This window comes from Coffea arabica, chromosome 11e, assembly GCF_036785885.1.
Source record: "Coffea arabica cultivar ET-39 chromosome 11e, Coffea Arabica ET-39 HiFi, whole genome shotgun sequence".
NCBI classification, from domain to species: Eukaryota; Viridiplantae; Streptophyta; class Magnoliopsida; order Gentianales; family Rubiaceae; genus Coffea; species Coffea arabica.
The window spans coordinates 6,529,044-6,543,095 of record NC_092331.1 but is presented as its reverse complement, the minus strand read 5'-3'; the positions used below and the strand labels follow the sequence as shown (position 1 = coordinate 6,543,095).

The 14,052-nt window shown below is 39.6% G+C and overlaps 12 non-coding genes across 12 annotated transcripts; all 12 read right to left on the bottom strand.

Annotated features, from left to right (window-relative positions):
• Positions 1 to 82: 82 nt before the first annotated feature.
• Positions 83 to 201, bottom strand: LOC140029329 (5S ribosomal RNA). The gene has a single exon (XR_011833233.1). It is a non-coding gene; the product is annotated as a 5S ribosomal RNA (ribosomal RNA).
• A 1,135-nt stretch (positions 202 to 1,336) lies between these two features.
• Positions 1,337 to 1,455, bottom strand: LOC140029318 (5S ribosomal RNA). The gene has a single exon (XR_011833222.1). It is a non-coding gene; the product is annotated as a 5S ribosomal RNA (ribosomal RNA).
• Positions 1,456 to 2,590: 1,135 nt separating this feature from the next.
• On the bottom strand, positions 2,591 to 2,709 carry LOC140029307 (5S ribosomal RNA). Its single transcript, XR_011833211.1, has one exon. It is a non-coding gene; the product is annotated as a 5S ribosomal RNA (ribosomal RNA).
• Positions 2,710 to 3,844: 1,135 nt separating this feature from the next.
• LOC140029296 (5S ribosomal RNA) lies at positions 3,845 to 3,963 on the bottom strand. The gene has a single exon (XR_011833200.1). It is a non-coding gene; the product is annotated as a 5S ribosomal RNA (ribosomal RNA).
• A 1,135-nt stretch (positions 3,964 to 5,098) lies between these two features.
• Positions 5,099 to 5,217, bottom strand: LOC140029285 (5S ribosomal RNA). The gene has a single exon (XR_011833189.1). It is a non-coding gene; the product is annotated as a 5S ribosomal RNA (ribosomal RNA).
• A 1,135-nt stretch (positions 5,218 to 6,352) lies between these two features.
• Positions 6,353 to 6,471, bottom strand: LOC140029274 (5S ribosomal RNA). Its single transcript, XR_011833178.1, has one exon. It is a non-coding gene; the product is annotated as a 5S ribosomal RNA (ribosomal RNA).
• A 1,135-nt stretch (positions 6,472 to 7,606) lies between these two features.
• On the bottom strand, positions 7,607 to 7,725 carry LOC140029263 (5S ribosomal RNA). The gene has a single exon (XR_011833167.1). It is a non-coding gene; the product is annotated as a 5S ribosomal RNA (ribosomal RNA).
• Positions 7,726 to 8,860: 1,135 nt separating this feature from the next.
• On the bottom strand, positions 8,861 to 8,979 carry LOC140029252 (5S ribosomal RNA). The gene has a single exon (XR_011833156.1). It is a non-coding gene; the product is annotated as a 5S ribosomal RNA (ribosomal RNA).
• A 1,135-nt stretch (positions 8,980 to 10,114) lies between these two features.
• Positions 10,115 to 10,233, bottom strand: LOC140029968 (5S ribosomal RNA). The gene has a single exon (XR_011833883.1). It is a non-coding gene; the product is annotated as a 5S ribosomal RNA (ribosomal RNA).
• Positions 10,234 to 11,368: 1,135 nt separating this feature from the next.
• LOC140029241 (5S ribosomal RNA) lies at positions 11,369 to 11,487 on the bottom strand. The gene has a single exon (XR_011833145.1). It is a non-coding gene; the product is annotated as a 5S ribosomal RNA (ribosomal RNA).
• Positions 11,488 to 12,622: 1,135 nt separating this feature from the next.
• LOC140029229 (5S ribosomal RNA) lies at positions 12,623 to 12,741 on the bottom strand. Its single transcript, XR_011833133.1, has one exon. It is a non-coding gene; the product is annotated as a 5S ribosomal RNA (ribosomal RNA).
• Positions 12,742 to 13,876: 1,135 nt separating this feature from the next.
• LOC140029218 (5S ribosomal RNA) lies at positions 13,877 to 13,995 on the bottom strand. Its single transcript, XR_011833122.1, has one exon. It is a non-coding gene; the product is annotated as a 5S ribosomal RNA (ribosomal RNA).
• Between the last annotated feature and the right edge of the window lie 57 nt (positions 13,996 to 14,052).

The following is a 14,052-nucleotide window of genomic DNA, read 5'->3' as shown; positions in this document are numbered from 1 at the left end:
ATTAAGCAATCGTTCCGACGGAGCTAAATTACTACAGGATAAAGAACGAATAGGAAATTTGGATTTCGAAACAAAAAAGAGAGGGGTGCAACACGAGGACTTCCCAGGGGGTCACCCATCCTAGTACTACTCTCGCCCAAGCACGCTTAACTTCGGAGTTCTGATGGGATCCGGTGCATTAGTGCTGGTATGATCGCACCCGCCATGTTCCTTTCGCTTTATTCTTTTAAACTACCCCGTCCTGCGAAGCAGTGTGGCTTTTCTAGACCGAAATTCATTTTAAGCGTCAATTCAAGCATTTTCCTCTTATCCTTTTATTTATTTACTTTATATTTTTTTTTGTTATTGATTTGCACCCTGTTTTTTTCCCTCATCCCGCAACTCTAAATTATCATGAAATCAATCCTTCACGCTTGCAGTTAGGGGTGGCAATTCGGGTCCAAATCAGGTTGGCGGGTCGGGTTCGGGTCAACAGACCCGCCAGAAAATCTGTTGACCCGAACCCCGACCCGCCAACCCGTGACGGGTCAGGTATGCTGACCCGAACCCGAAAATTTCAGGTTTACGGGGCGGCGGGTCGACCCGAAATGACCCGAAACTTAATTTTAATTTATTAATTTATCACTGTAATTTCTAATAAAATCAATTTCTCACAAAACTAATTACATAATCAAGTAATAAAAATTTAAATAAATGATTCCAAATCAAATCTAAAATAAATTAAACACCGTAAAAGTGTTTTATCCCAAGCAAAATATAAAATAAATTAAAACAATACAAAAGTGAAAAATAATATAATATATTATTTGTCCAAGTATAATAATTTCAACTTCACACAAATTAAATAAATTCGTTTAGGATTAAGTAATTAATGCCTTTGAAAAAAAGAATAACTTAGTTTAGTTAGATAAAATTATTTTTATGTTTATTAAATTATTTTTAATTCGTAAACGGGTCATATCGGGTCATATCAGGTCACCACGGGTTGACCCGAAATCGACCGGTTTTCTTTTCGGGTTCATCGGGTCCAACCCGATTCTGACCCGAATTCCCGAAACCTCAACCCAAACCCATTAATTTCGTGTTAGGTTCGTGTCGTGTTTTCAGGTCGTGTCGAAAATTGCCACCCATAGTTGCGGTGATACATTTGCGCCGACAAATTTGAGCGACGATCCGGGCTTTGATCGAGCCGTACCGTTCCTGATTTGTCTCGCGCCTTCAGATCCTCCTTCACGCTTCGACAAGAAGCAAAATATTAAGCAATCGTTCCGACGGAGCTAAATTACTACAGGATAAAGAACGAATAGGAAATTTGGATTTCGAAACAAAAAAGAGAGGGGTGCAACACGAGGACTTCCCAGGGGGTCACCCATCCTAGTACTACTCTCGCCCAAGCACGCTTAACTTCGGAGTTCTGATGGGATCCGGTGCATTAGTGCTGGTATGATCGCACCCGCCATGTTCCTTTCGCTTTATTCTTTTAAACTACCCCGTCCTGCGAAGCAGTGTGGCTTTTCTAGACCGAAATTCATTTTAAGCGTCAATTCAAGCATTTTCCTCTTATCCTTTTATTTATTTACTTTATATTTTTTTTTGTTATTGATTTGCACCCTGTTTTTTTCCCTCATCCCGCAACTCTAAATTATCATGAAATCAATCCTTCACGCTTGCAGTTAGGGGTGGCAATTCGGGTCCAAATCAGGTTGGCGGGTCGGGTTCGGGTCAACAGACCCGCCAGAAAATCTGTTGACCCGAACCCCGACCCGCCAACCCGTGACGGGTCAGGTATGCTGACCCGAACCCGAAAATTTCAGGTTTACGGGGCGGCGGGTCGACCCGAAATGACCCGAAACTTAATTTTAATTTATTAATTTATCACTGTAATTTCTAATAAAATCAATTTCTCACAAAACTAATTACATAATCAAGTAATAAAAATTTAAATAAATGATTCCAAATCAAATCTAAAATAAATTAAACACCGTAAAAGTGTTTTATCCCAAGCAAAATATAAAATAAATTAAAACAATACAAAAGTGAAAAATAATATAATATATTATTTGTCCAAGTATAATAATTTCAACTTCACACAAATTAAATAAATTCGTTTAGGATTAAGTAATTAATGCCTTTGAAAAAAAGAATAACTTAGTTTAGTTAGATAAAATTATTTTTATGTTTATTAAATTATTTTTAATTCGTAAACGGGTCATATCGGGTCATATCAGGTCACCACGGGTTGACCCGAAATCGACCGGTTTTCTTTTCGGGTTCATCGGGTCCAACCCGATTCTGACCCGAATTCCCGAAACCTCAACCCAAACCCATTAATTTCGTGTTAGGTTCGTGTCGTGTTTTCAGGTCGTGTCGAAAATTGCCACCCCTAGTTGCGGTGATACATTTGCGCCGACAAATTTGAGCGACGATCCGGGCTTTGATCGAGCCGTACCGTTCCTGATTTGTCTCGCGCCTTCAGATCCTCCTTCACGCTTCGACAAGAAGCAAAATATTAAGCAATCGTTCCGACGGAGCTAAATTACTACAGGATAAAGAACGAATAGGAAATTTGGATTTCGAAACAAAAAAGAGAGGGGTGCAACACGAGGACTTCCCAGGGGGTCACCCATCCTAGTACTACTCTCGCCCAAGCACGCTTAACTTCGGAGTTCTGATGGGATCCGGTGCATTAGTGCTGGTATGATCGCACCCGCCATGTTCCTTTCGCTTTATTCTTTTAAACTACCCCGTCCTGCGAAGCAGTGTGGCTTTTCTAGACCGAAATTCATTTTAAGCGTCAATTCAAGCATTTTCCTCTTATCCTTTTATTTATTTACTTTATATTTTTTTTTGTTATTGATTTGCACCCTGTTTTTTTCCCTCATCCCGCAACTCTAAATTATCATGAAATCAATCCTTCACGCTTGCAGTTAGGGGTGGCAATTCGGGTCCAAATCAGGTTGGCGGGTCGGGTTCGGGTCAACAGACCCGCCAGAAAATCTGTTGACCCGAACCCCGACCCGCCAACCCGTGACGGGTCAGGTATGCTGACCCGAACCCGAAAATTTCAGGTTTACGGGGCGGCGGGTCGACCCGAAATGACCCGAAACTTAATTTTAATTTATTAATTTATCACTGTAATTTCTAATAAAATCAATTTCTCACAAAACTAATTACATAATCAAGTAATAAAAATTTAAATAAATGATTCCAAATCAAATCTAAAATAAATTAAACACCGTAAAAGTGTTTTATCCCAAGCAAAATATAAAATAAATTAAAACAATACAAAAGTGAAAAATAATATAATATATTATTTGTCCAAGTATAATAATTTCAACTTCACACAAATTAAATAAATTCGTTTAGGATTAAGTAATTAATGCCTTTGAAAAAAAGAATAACTTAGTTTAGTTAGATAAAATTATTTTTATGTTTATTAAATTATTTTTAATTCGTAAACGGGTCATATCGGGTCATATCAGGTCACCACGGGTTGACCCGAAATCGACCGGTTTTCTTTTCGGGTTCATCGGGTCCAACCCGATTCTGACCCGAATTCCCGAAACCTCAACCCAAACCCATTAATTTCGTGTTAGGTTCGTGTCGTGTTTTCAGGTCGTGTCGAAAATTGCCACCCCTAGTTGCGGTGATACATTTGCGCCGACAAATTTGAGCGACGATCCGGGCTTTGATCGAGCCGTACCGTTCCTGATTTGTCTCGCGCCTTCAGATCCTCCTTCACGCTTCGACAAGAAGCAAAATATTAAGCAATCGTTCCGACGGAGCTAAATTACTACAGGATAAAGAACGAATAGGAAATTTGGATTTCGAAACAAAAAAGAGAGGGGTGCAACACGAGGACTTCCCAGGGGGTCACCCATCCTAGTACTACTCTCGCCCAAGCACGCTTAACTTCGGAGTTCTGATGGGATCCGGTGCATTAGTGCTGGTATGATCGCACCCGCCATGTTCCTTTCGCTTTATTCTTTTAAACTACCCCGTCCTGCGAAGCAGTGTGGCTTTTCTAGACCGAAATTCATTTTAAGCGTCAATTCAAGCATTTTCCTCTTATCCTTTTATTTATTTACTTTATATTTTTTTTTGTTATTGATTTGCACCCTGTTTTTTTCCCTCATCCCGCAACTCTAAATTATCATGAAATCAATCCTTCACGCTTGCAGTTAGGGGTGGCAATTCGGGTCCAAATCAGGTTGGCGGGTCGGGTTCGGGTCAACAGACCCGCCAGAAAATCTGTTGACCCGAACCCCGACCCGCCAACCCGTGACGGGTCAGGTATGCTGACCCGAACCCGAAAATTTCAGGTTTACGGGGCGGCGGGTCGACCCGAAATGACCCGAAACTTAATTTTAATTTATTAATTTATCACTGTAATTTCTAATAAAATCAATTTCTCACAAAACTAATTACATAATCAAGTAATAAAAATTTAAATAAATGATTCCAAATCAAATCTAAAATAAATTAAACACCGTAAAAGTGTTTTATCCCAAGCAAAATATAAAATAAATTAAAACAATACAAAAGTGAAAAATAATATAATATATTATTTGTCCAAGTATAATAATTTCAACTTCACACAAATTAAATAAATTCGTTTAGGATTAAGTAATTAATGCCTTTGAAAAAAAGAATAACTTAGTTTAGTTAGATAAAATTATTTTTATGTTTATTAAATTATTTTTAATTCGTAAACGGGTCATATCGGGTCATATCAGGTCACCACGGGTTGACCCGAAATCGACCGGTTTTCTTTTCGGGTTCATCGGGTCCAACCCGATTCTGACCCGAATTCCCGAAACCTCAACCCAAACCCATTAATTTCGTGTTAGGTTCGTGTCGTGTTTTCAGGTCGTGTCGAAAATTGCCACCCCTAGTTGCGGTGATACATTTGCGCCGACAAATTTGAGCGACGATCCGGGCTTTGATCGAGCCGTACCGTTCCTGATTTGTCTCGCGCCTTCAGATCCTCCTTCACGCTTCGACAAGAAGCAAAATATTAAGCAATCGTTCCGACGGAGCTAAATTACTACAGGATAAAGAACGAATAGGAAATTTGGATTTCGAAACAAAAAAGAGAGGGGTGCAACACGAGGACTTCCCAGGGGGTCACCCATCCTAGTACTACTCTCGCCCAAGCACGCTTAACTTCGGAGTTCTGATGGGATCCGGTGCATTAGTGCTGGTATGATCGCACCCGCCATGTTCCTTTCGCTTTATTCTTTTAAACTACCCCGTCCTGCGAAGCAGTGTGGCTTTTCTAGACCGAAATTCATTTTAAGCGTCAATTCAAGCATTTTCCTCTTATCCTTTTATTTATTTACTTTATATTTTTTTTTGTTATTGATTTGCACCCTGTTTTTTTCCCTCATCCCGCAACTCTAAATTATCATGAAATCAATCCTTCACGCTTGCAGTTAGGGGTGGCAATTCGGGTCCAAATCAGGTTGGCGGGTCGGGTTCGGGTCAACAGACCCGCCAGAAAATCTGTTGACCCGAACCCCGACCCGCCAACCCGTGACGGGTCAGGTATGCTGACCCGAACCCGAAAATTTCAGGTTTACGGGGCGGCGGGTCGACCCGAAATGACCCGAAACTTAATTTTAATTTATTAATTTATCACTGTAATTTCTAATAAAATCAATTTCTCACAAAACTAATTACATAATCAAGTAATAAAAATTTAAATAAATGATTCCAAATCAAATCTAAAATAAATTAAACACCGTAAAAGTGTTTTATCCCAAGCAAAATATAAAATAAATTAAAACAATACAAAAGTGAAAAATAATATAATATATTATTTGTCCAAGTATAATAATTTCAACTTCACACAAATTAAATAAATTCGTTTAGGATTAAGTAATTAATGCCTTTGAAAAAAAGAATAACTTAGTTTAGTTAGATAAAATTATTTTTATGTTTATTAAATTATTTTTAATTCGTAAACGGGTCATATCGGGTCATATCAGGTCACCACGGGTTGACCCGAAATCGACCGGTTTTCTTTTCGGGTTCATCGGGTCCAACCCGATTCTGACCCGAATTCCCGAAACCTCAACCCAAACCCATTAATTTCGTGTTAGGTTCGTGTCGTGTTTTCAGGTCGTGTCGAAAATTGCCACCCCTAGTTGCGGTGATACATTTGCGCCGACAAATTTGAGCGACGATCCGGGCTTTGATCGAGCCGTACCGTTCCTGATTTGTCTCGCGCCTTCAGATCCTCCTTCACGCTTCGACAAGAAGCAAAATATTAAGCAATCGTTCCGACGGAGCTAAATTACTACAGGATAAAGAACGAATAGGAAATTTGGATTTCGAAACAAAAAAGAGAGGGGTGCAACACGAGGACTTCCCAGGGGGTCACCCATCCTAGTACTACTCTCGCCCAAGCACGCTTAACTTCGGAGTTCTGATGGGATCCGGTGCATTAGTGCTGGTATGATCGCACCCGCCATGTTCCTTTCGCTTTATTCTTTTAAACTACCCCGTCCTGCGAAGCAGTGTGGCTTTTCTAGACCGAAATTCATTTTAAGCGTCAATTCAAGCATTTTCCTCTTATCCTTTTATTTATTTACTTTATATTTTTTTTTGTTATTGATTTGCACCCTGTTTTTTTCCCTCATCCCGCAACTCTAAATTATCATGAAATCAATCCTTCACGCTTGCAGTTAGGGGTGGCAATTCGGGTCCAAATCAGGTTGGCGGGTCGGGTTCGGGTCAACAGACCCGCCAGAAAATCTGTTGACCCGAACCCCGACCCGCCAACCCGTGACGGGTCAGGTATGCTGACCCGAACCCGAAAATTTCAGGTTTACGGGGCGGCGGGTCGACCCGAAATGACCCGAAACTTAATTTTAATTTATTAATTTATCACTGTAATTTCTAATAAAATCAATTTCTCACAAAACTAATTACATAATCAAGTAATAAAAATTTAAATAAATGATTCCAAATCAAATCTAAAATAAATTAAACACCGTAAAAGTGTTTTATCCCAAGCAAAATATAAAATAAATTAAAACAATACAAAAGTGAAAAATAATATAATATATTATTTGTCCAAGTATAATAATTTCAACTTCACACAAATTAAATAAATTCGTTTAGGATTAAGTAATTAATGCCTTTGAAAAAAAGAATAACTTAGTTTAGTTAGATAAAATTATTTTTATGTTTATTAAATTATTTTTAATTCGTAAACGGGTCATATCGGGTCATATCAGGTCACCACGGGTTGACCCGAAATCGACCGGTTTTCTTTTCGGGTTCATCGGGTCCAACCCGATTCTGACCCGAATTCCCGAAACCTCAACCCAAACCCATTAATTTCGTGTTAGGTTCGTGTCGTGTTTTCAGGTCGTGTCGAAAATTGCCACCCCTAGTTGCGGTGATACATTTGCGCCGACAAATTTGAGCGACGATCCGGGCTTTGATCGAGCCGTACCGTTCCTGATTTGTCTCGCGCCTTCAGATCCTCCTTCACGCTTCGACAAGAAGCAAAATATTAAGCAATCGTTCCGACGGAGCTAAATTACTACAGGATAAAGAACGAATAGGAAATTTGGATTTCGAAACAAAAAAGAGAGGGGTGCAACACGAGGACTTCCCAGGGGGTCACCCATCCTAGTACTACTCTCGCCCAAGCACGCTTAACTTCGGAGTTCTGATGGGATCCGGTGCATTAGTGCTGGTATGATCGCACCCGCCATGTTCCTTTCGCTTTATTCTTTTAAACTACCCCGTCCTGCGAAGCAGTGTGGCTTTTCTAGACCGAAATTCATTTTAAGCGTCAATTCAAGCATTTTCCTCTTATCCTTTTATTTATTTACTTTATATTTTTTTTTGTTATTGATTTGCACCCTGTTTTTTTCCCTCATCCCGCAACTCTAAATTATCATGAAATCAATCCTTCACGCTTGCAGTTAGGGGTGGCAATTCGGGTCCAAATCAGGTTGGCGGGTCGGGTTCGGGTCAACAGACCCGCCAGAAAATCTGTTGACCCGAACCCCGACCCGCCAACCCGTGACGGGTCAGGTATGCTGACCCGAACCCGAAAATTTCAGGTTTACGGGGCGGCGGGTCGACCCGAAATGACCCGAAACTTAATTTTAATTTATTAATTTATCACTGTAATTTCTAATAAAATCAATTTCTCACAAAACTAATTACATAATCAAGTAATAAAAATTTAAATAAATGATTCCAAATCAAATCTAAAATAAATTAAACACCGTAAAAGTGTTTTATCCCAAGCAAAATATAAAATAAATTAAAACAATACAAAAGTGAAAAATAATATAATATATTATTTGTCCAAGTATAATAATTTCAACTTCACACAAATTAAATAAATTCGTTTAGGATTAAGTAATTAATGCCTTTGAAAAAAAGAATAACTTAGTTTAGTTAGATAAAATTATTTTTATGTTTATTAAATTATTTTTAATTCGTAAACGGGTCATATCGGGTCATATCAGGTCACCACGGGTTGACCCGAAATCGACCGGTTTTCTTTTCGGGTTCATCGGGTCCAACCCGATTCTGACCCGAATTCCCGAAACCTCAACCCAAACCCATTAATTTCGTGTTAGGTTCGTGTCGTGTTTTCAGGTCGTGTCGAAAATTGCCACCCCTAGTTGCGGTGATACATTTGCGCCGACAAATTTGAGCGACGATCCGGGCTTTGATCGAGCCGTACCATTCCTGATTTGTCTCGCGCCTTCAGATCCTCCTTCACGCTTCGACAAGAAGCAAAATATTAAGCAATCGTTCCGACGGAGCTAAATTACTACAGGATAAAGAACGAATAGGAAATTTGGATTTCGAAACAAAAAAGAAAGGGGTGCAACACGAGGACTTCCCAGGGGGTCACCCATCCTAGTACTACTCTCGCCCAAGCACGCTTAACTTCGGAGTTCTGATGGGATCCGGTGCATTAGTGCTGGTATGATCGCACCCGCCATGTTCCTTTCGCTTTATTCTTTTAAACTACCCCGTCCTGCGAAGCAGTGTGGCTTTTCTAGACCGAAATTCATTTTAAGCGTCAATTCAAGCATTTTCCTCTTATCCTTTTATTTATTTACTTTATATTTTTTTTTGTTATTGATTTGCACCCTGTTTTTTTCCCTCATCCCGCAACTCTAAATTATCATGAAATCAATCCTTCACGCTTGCAGTTAGGGGTGGCAATTCGGGTCCAAATCAGGTTGGCGGGTCGGGTTCGGGTCAACAGACCCGCCAGAAAATCTGTTGACCCGAACCCCGACCCGCCAACCCGTGACGGGTCAGGTATGCTGACCCGAACCCGAAAATTTCTGGTTTACGGGGCGGCGGGTCGACCCGAAATGACCCGAAACTTAATTTTAATTTATTAATTTATCACTGTAATTTCTAATAAAATCAATTTCTCACAAAACTAATTACATAATCAAGTAATAAAAATTTAAATAAATGATTCCAAATCAAATCTAAAATAAATTAAACACCGTAAAAGTGTTTTATCCCAAGCAAAATATAAAATAAATTAAAACAATACAAAAGTGAAAAATAATATAATATATTATTTGTCCAAGTATAATAATTTCAACTTCACACAAATTAAATAAATTCGTTTAGGATTAAGTAATTAATGCCTTTGAAAAAAAGAATAACTTAGTTTAGTTAGATAAAATTATTTTTATGTTTATTAAATTATTTTTAATTCGTAAACGGGTCATATCGGGTCATATCAGGTCACCACGGGTTGACCCGAAATCGACCGGTTTTCTTTTCGGGTTCATCGGGTCCAACCCGATTCTGACCCGAATTCCCGAAACCTCAACCCAAACCCATTAATTTCGTGTTAGGTTCGTGTCGTGTTTTCAGGTCGTGTCGAAAATTGCCACCCCTAGTTGCGGTGATACATTTGCGCCGACAAATTTGAGCGACGATCCGGGCTTTGATCGAGCCGTACCGTTCCTGATTTGTCTCGCGCCTTCAGATCCTCCTTCACGCTTCGACAAGAAGCAAAATATTAAGCAATCGTTCCGACGGAGCTAAATTACTACAGGATAAAGAACGAATAGGAAATTTGGATTTCGAAACAAAAAAGAGAGGGATGCAACACGAGGACTTCCCAGGGGGTCACCCATCCTAGTACTACTCTCGCCCAAGCACGCTTAACTTCGGAGTTCTGATGGGATCCGGTGCATTAGTGCTGGTATGATCGCACCCGCCATGTTCCTTTCGTTTTATTCTTTTAAACTACCCCGTCCTGCGAAGCAGTGTGGCTTTTCTAGACCGAAATTCATTTTAAGCGTCAATTCAAGCATTTTCCTCTTATCCTTTTATTTATTTACTTTATATTTTTTTTTGTTATTGATTTGCACCCTGTTTTTTTCCCTCATCCCGCAACTCTAAATTATCATGAAATCAATCCTTCACGCTTGCAGTTAGGGGTGGCAATTCGGGTCCAAATCAGGTTGGCGGGTCGGGTTCGGGTCAACAGACCCGCCAGAAAATCTGTTGACCCGAACCCCGACCCGCCAACCCGTGACGGGTCAGGTATGCTGACCCGAACCCGAAAATTTCAGGTTTACGGGGCGGCGGGTCGACCCGAAATGACCCGAAACTTAATTTTAATTTATTAATTTATCACTGTAATTTCTAATAAAATCAATTTCTCACAAAACTAATTACATAATCAAGTAATAAAAATTTAAATAAATGATTCCAAATCAAATCTAAAATAAATTAAACACCGTAAAAGTGTTTTATCCCAAGCAAAATATAAAATAAATTAAAACAATACAAAAGTGAAAAATAATATAATATATTATTTGTCCAAGTATAATAATTTCAACTTCACACAAATTAAATAAATTCGTTTAGGATTAAGTAATTAATGCCTTTGAAAAAAAGAATAACTTAGTTTAGTTAGATAAAATTATTTTTATGTTTATTAAATTATTTTTAATTCGTAAACGGGTCATATCGGGTCATATCAGGTCACCACGGGTTGACCCGAAATCGACCGGTTTTCTTTTCGGGTTCATCGGGTCCAACCCGATTCTGACCCGAATTCCCGAAACCTCAACCCAAACCCATTAATTTCGTGTTAGGTTCGTGTCGTGTTTTCAGGTCGTGTCGAAAATTGCCACCCCTAGTTGCGGTGATACATTTGCGCCGACAAATTTGAGCGACGATCCGGGCTTTGATCGAGCCGTACCGTTCCTGATTTGTCTCGCGCCTTCAGATCCTCCTTCACGCTTCGACAAGAAGCAAAATATTAAGCAATCGTTCCGACGGAGCTAAATTACTACAGGATAAAGAACGAATAGGAAATTTGGATTTCGAAACAAAAAAGAGAGGGGTGCAACACGAGGACTTCCCAGGGGGTCACCCATCCTAGTACTACTCTCGCCCAAGCACGCTTAACTTCGGAGTTCTGATGGGATCCGGTGCATTAGTGCTGGTATGATCGCACCCGCCATGTTCCTTTCGCTTTATTCTTTTAAACTACCCCGTCCTGCGAAGCAGTGTGGCTTTTCTAGACCGAAATTCATTTTAAGCGTCAATTCAAGCATTTTCCTCTTATCCTTTTATTTATTTACTTTATATTTTTTTTTGTTATTGATTTGCACCCTGTTTTTTTCCCTCATCCCGCAACTCTAAATTATCATGAAATCAATCCTTCACGCTTGCAGTTAGGGGTGGCAATTCGGGTCCAAATCAGGTTGGCGGGTCGGGTTCGGGTCAACAGACCCGCCAGAAAATCTGTTGACCCGAACCCCGACCCGCCAACCCGTGACGGGTCAGGTATGCTGACCCGAACCCGAAAATTTCAGGTTTACGGGGCGGCGGGTCGACCCGAAATGACCCGAAACTTAATTTTAATTTATTAATTTATCACTGTAATTTCTAATAAAATCAATTTCTCACAAAACTAATTACATAATCAAGTAATAAAAATTTAAATAAATGATTCCAAATCAAATCTAAAATAAATTAAACACCGTAAAAGTGTTTTATCCCAAGCAAAATATAAAATAAATTAAAACAATACAAAAGTGAAAAATAATATAATATATTATTTGTCCAAGTATAATAATTTCAACTTCACACAAATTAAATAAATTCGTTTAGGATTAAGTAATTAATGCCTTTGAAAAAAAGAATAACTTAGTTTAGTTAGATAAAATTATTTTTATGTTTATTAAATTATTTTTAATTCGTAAACGGGTCATATCGGGTCATATCAGGTCACCACGGGTTGACCCGAAATCGACCGGTTTTCTTTTCGGGTTCATCGGGTCCAACCCGATTCTGACCCGAATTCCCGAAACCTCAACCCAAACCCATTAATTTCGTGTTAGGTTCGTGTCGTGTTTTCAGGTCGTGTCGAAAATTGCCACCCCTAGTTGCGGTGATACATTTGCGCCGACAAATTTGAGCGACGATCCGGGCTTTGATCGAGCCGTACCGTTCCTGATTTGTCTCGCGCCTTCAGATCCTCCTTCACGCTTCGACAAGAAGCAAAATATTAAGCAATCGTTCCGACGGAGCTAAATTACTACAGGATAAAGAACGAATAGGAAATTTGGATTTCGAAACAAAAAAGAGAGGGGTGCAACACGAGGACTTCCCAGGGGGTCACCCATCCTAGTACTACTCTCGCCCAAGCACGCTTAACTTCGGAGTTCTGATGGGATCCGGTGCATTAGTGCTGGTATGATCGCACCCGCCATGTTCCTTTCGCTTTATTCTTTTAAACTACCCCGTCCTGCGAAGCAGTGTGGCTTTTCTAGACCGAAATTCATTTTAAGCGTCAATTCAAGCATTTTCCTCTTATCCTTTTATTTATTTACTTTATATTTTTTTTTGTTATTGATTTGCACCCTGTTTTTTTCCCTCATCCCGCAACTCTAAATTATCATGAAATCAATCCTTCACGCTTGCAGTTAGGGGTGGCAATTCGGGTCCAAATCAGGTTGGCGGGTCGGGTTCGGGTCAACAGACCCGCCAGAAAATCTGTTGACCCGAACCCCGACCCGCCAACCCGTGACGGGTCAGGTATGCTGACCCGAACCCGAAAATTTCAGGTTTACGGGGCGGCGGGTCGACCCGAAATGACCCGAAACTTAATTTTAATTTATTAATTTATCACTGTAATTTCTAATAAAATCAATTTCTCACAAAACTAATTACATAATCAAGTAATAAAAATTTAAATAAATGATTCCAAATCAAATCTAAAATAAATTAAACACCGTAAAAGTGTTTTATCCCAAGCAAAATATAAAATAAATTAAAACAATACAAAAGTGAAAAATAATATAATATATTATTTGTCCAAGTATAATAATTTCAACTTCACACAAATTAAATAAATTCGTTTAGGATTAAGTAATTAATGCCTTTGAAAAAAAGAATAACTTAGTTTAGTTAGATAAAATTATTTTTATGTTTATTAAATTATTTTTAATTCGTAAACGGGTCATATCGGGTCATATCAGGTCACCACGGGTTGACCCGAAATCGACCGGTTTTCTTTTCGGGTTCATCGGGTCCAACCCGATTCTGACCCGAATTCCCGAAACCTCAACCCAAACCCATTAATTTCGTGTTAGGTTCGTGTCGTGTTTTCAGGTCGTGTCGAAAATTGCCACCCCTAGTTGCGGTGATACATTTGCGCCGACAAATTTGAGCGACGATCCGGGCTTTGATCGAGCCGTACCGTTCCTGATTTGTCTCGCGCCTTCAGATCCTCCTTCACGCTTCGACAAGAAGCAAAATATTAAGCAATCGTTCCGACGGAGCTAAATTACTACAGGATAAAGAACGAATAGGAAATTTGGATTTCGAAACAAAAAAGAGAGGGGTGCAACACGAGGACTTCCCAGGGGGTCACCCATCCTAGTACTACTCTCGCCCAAGCACGCTTAACTTCGGAGTTCTGATGGGATCCGGTGCATTAGTGCTGGTATGATCGCACCCGCCATGTTCCTTTCGCTTTATTCTTTTAAACTACCCCGTCCTGCGAAGCAGTGTGGC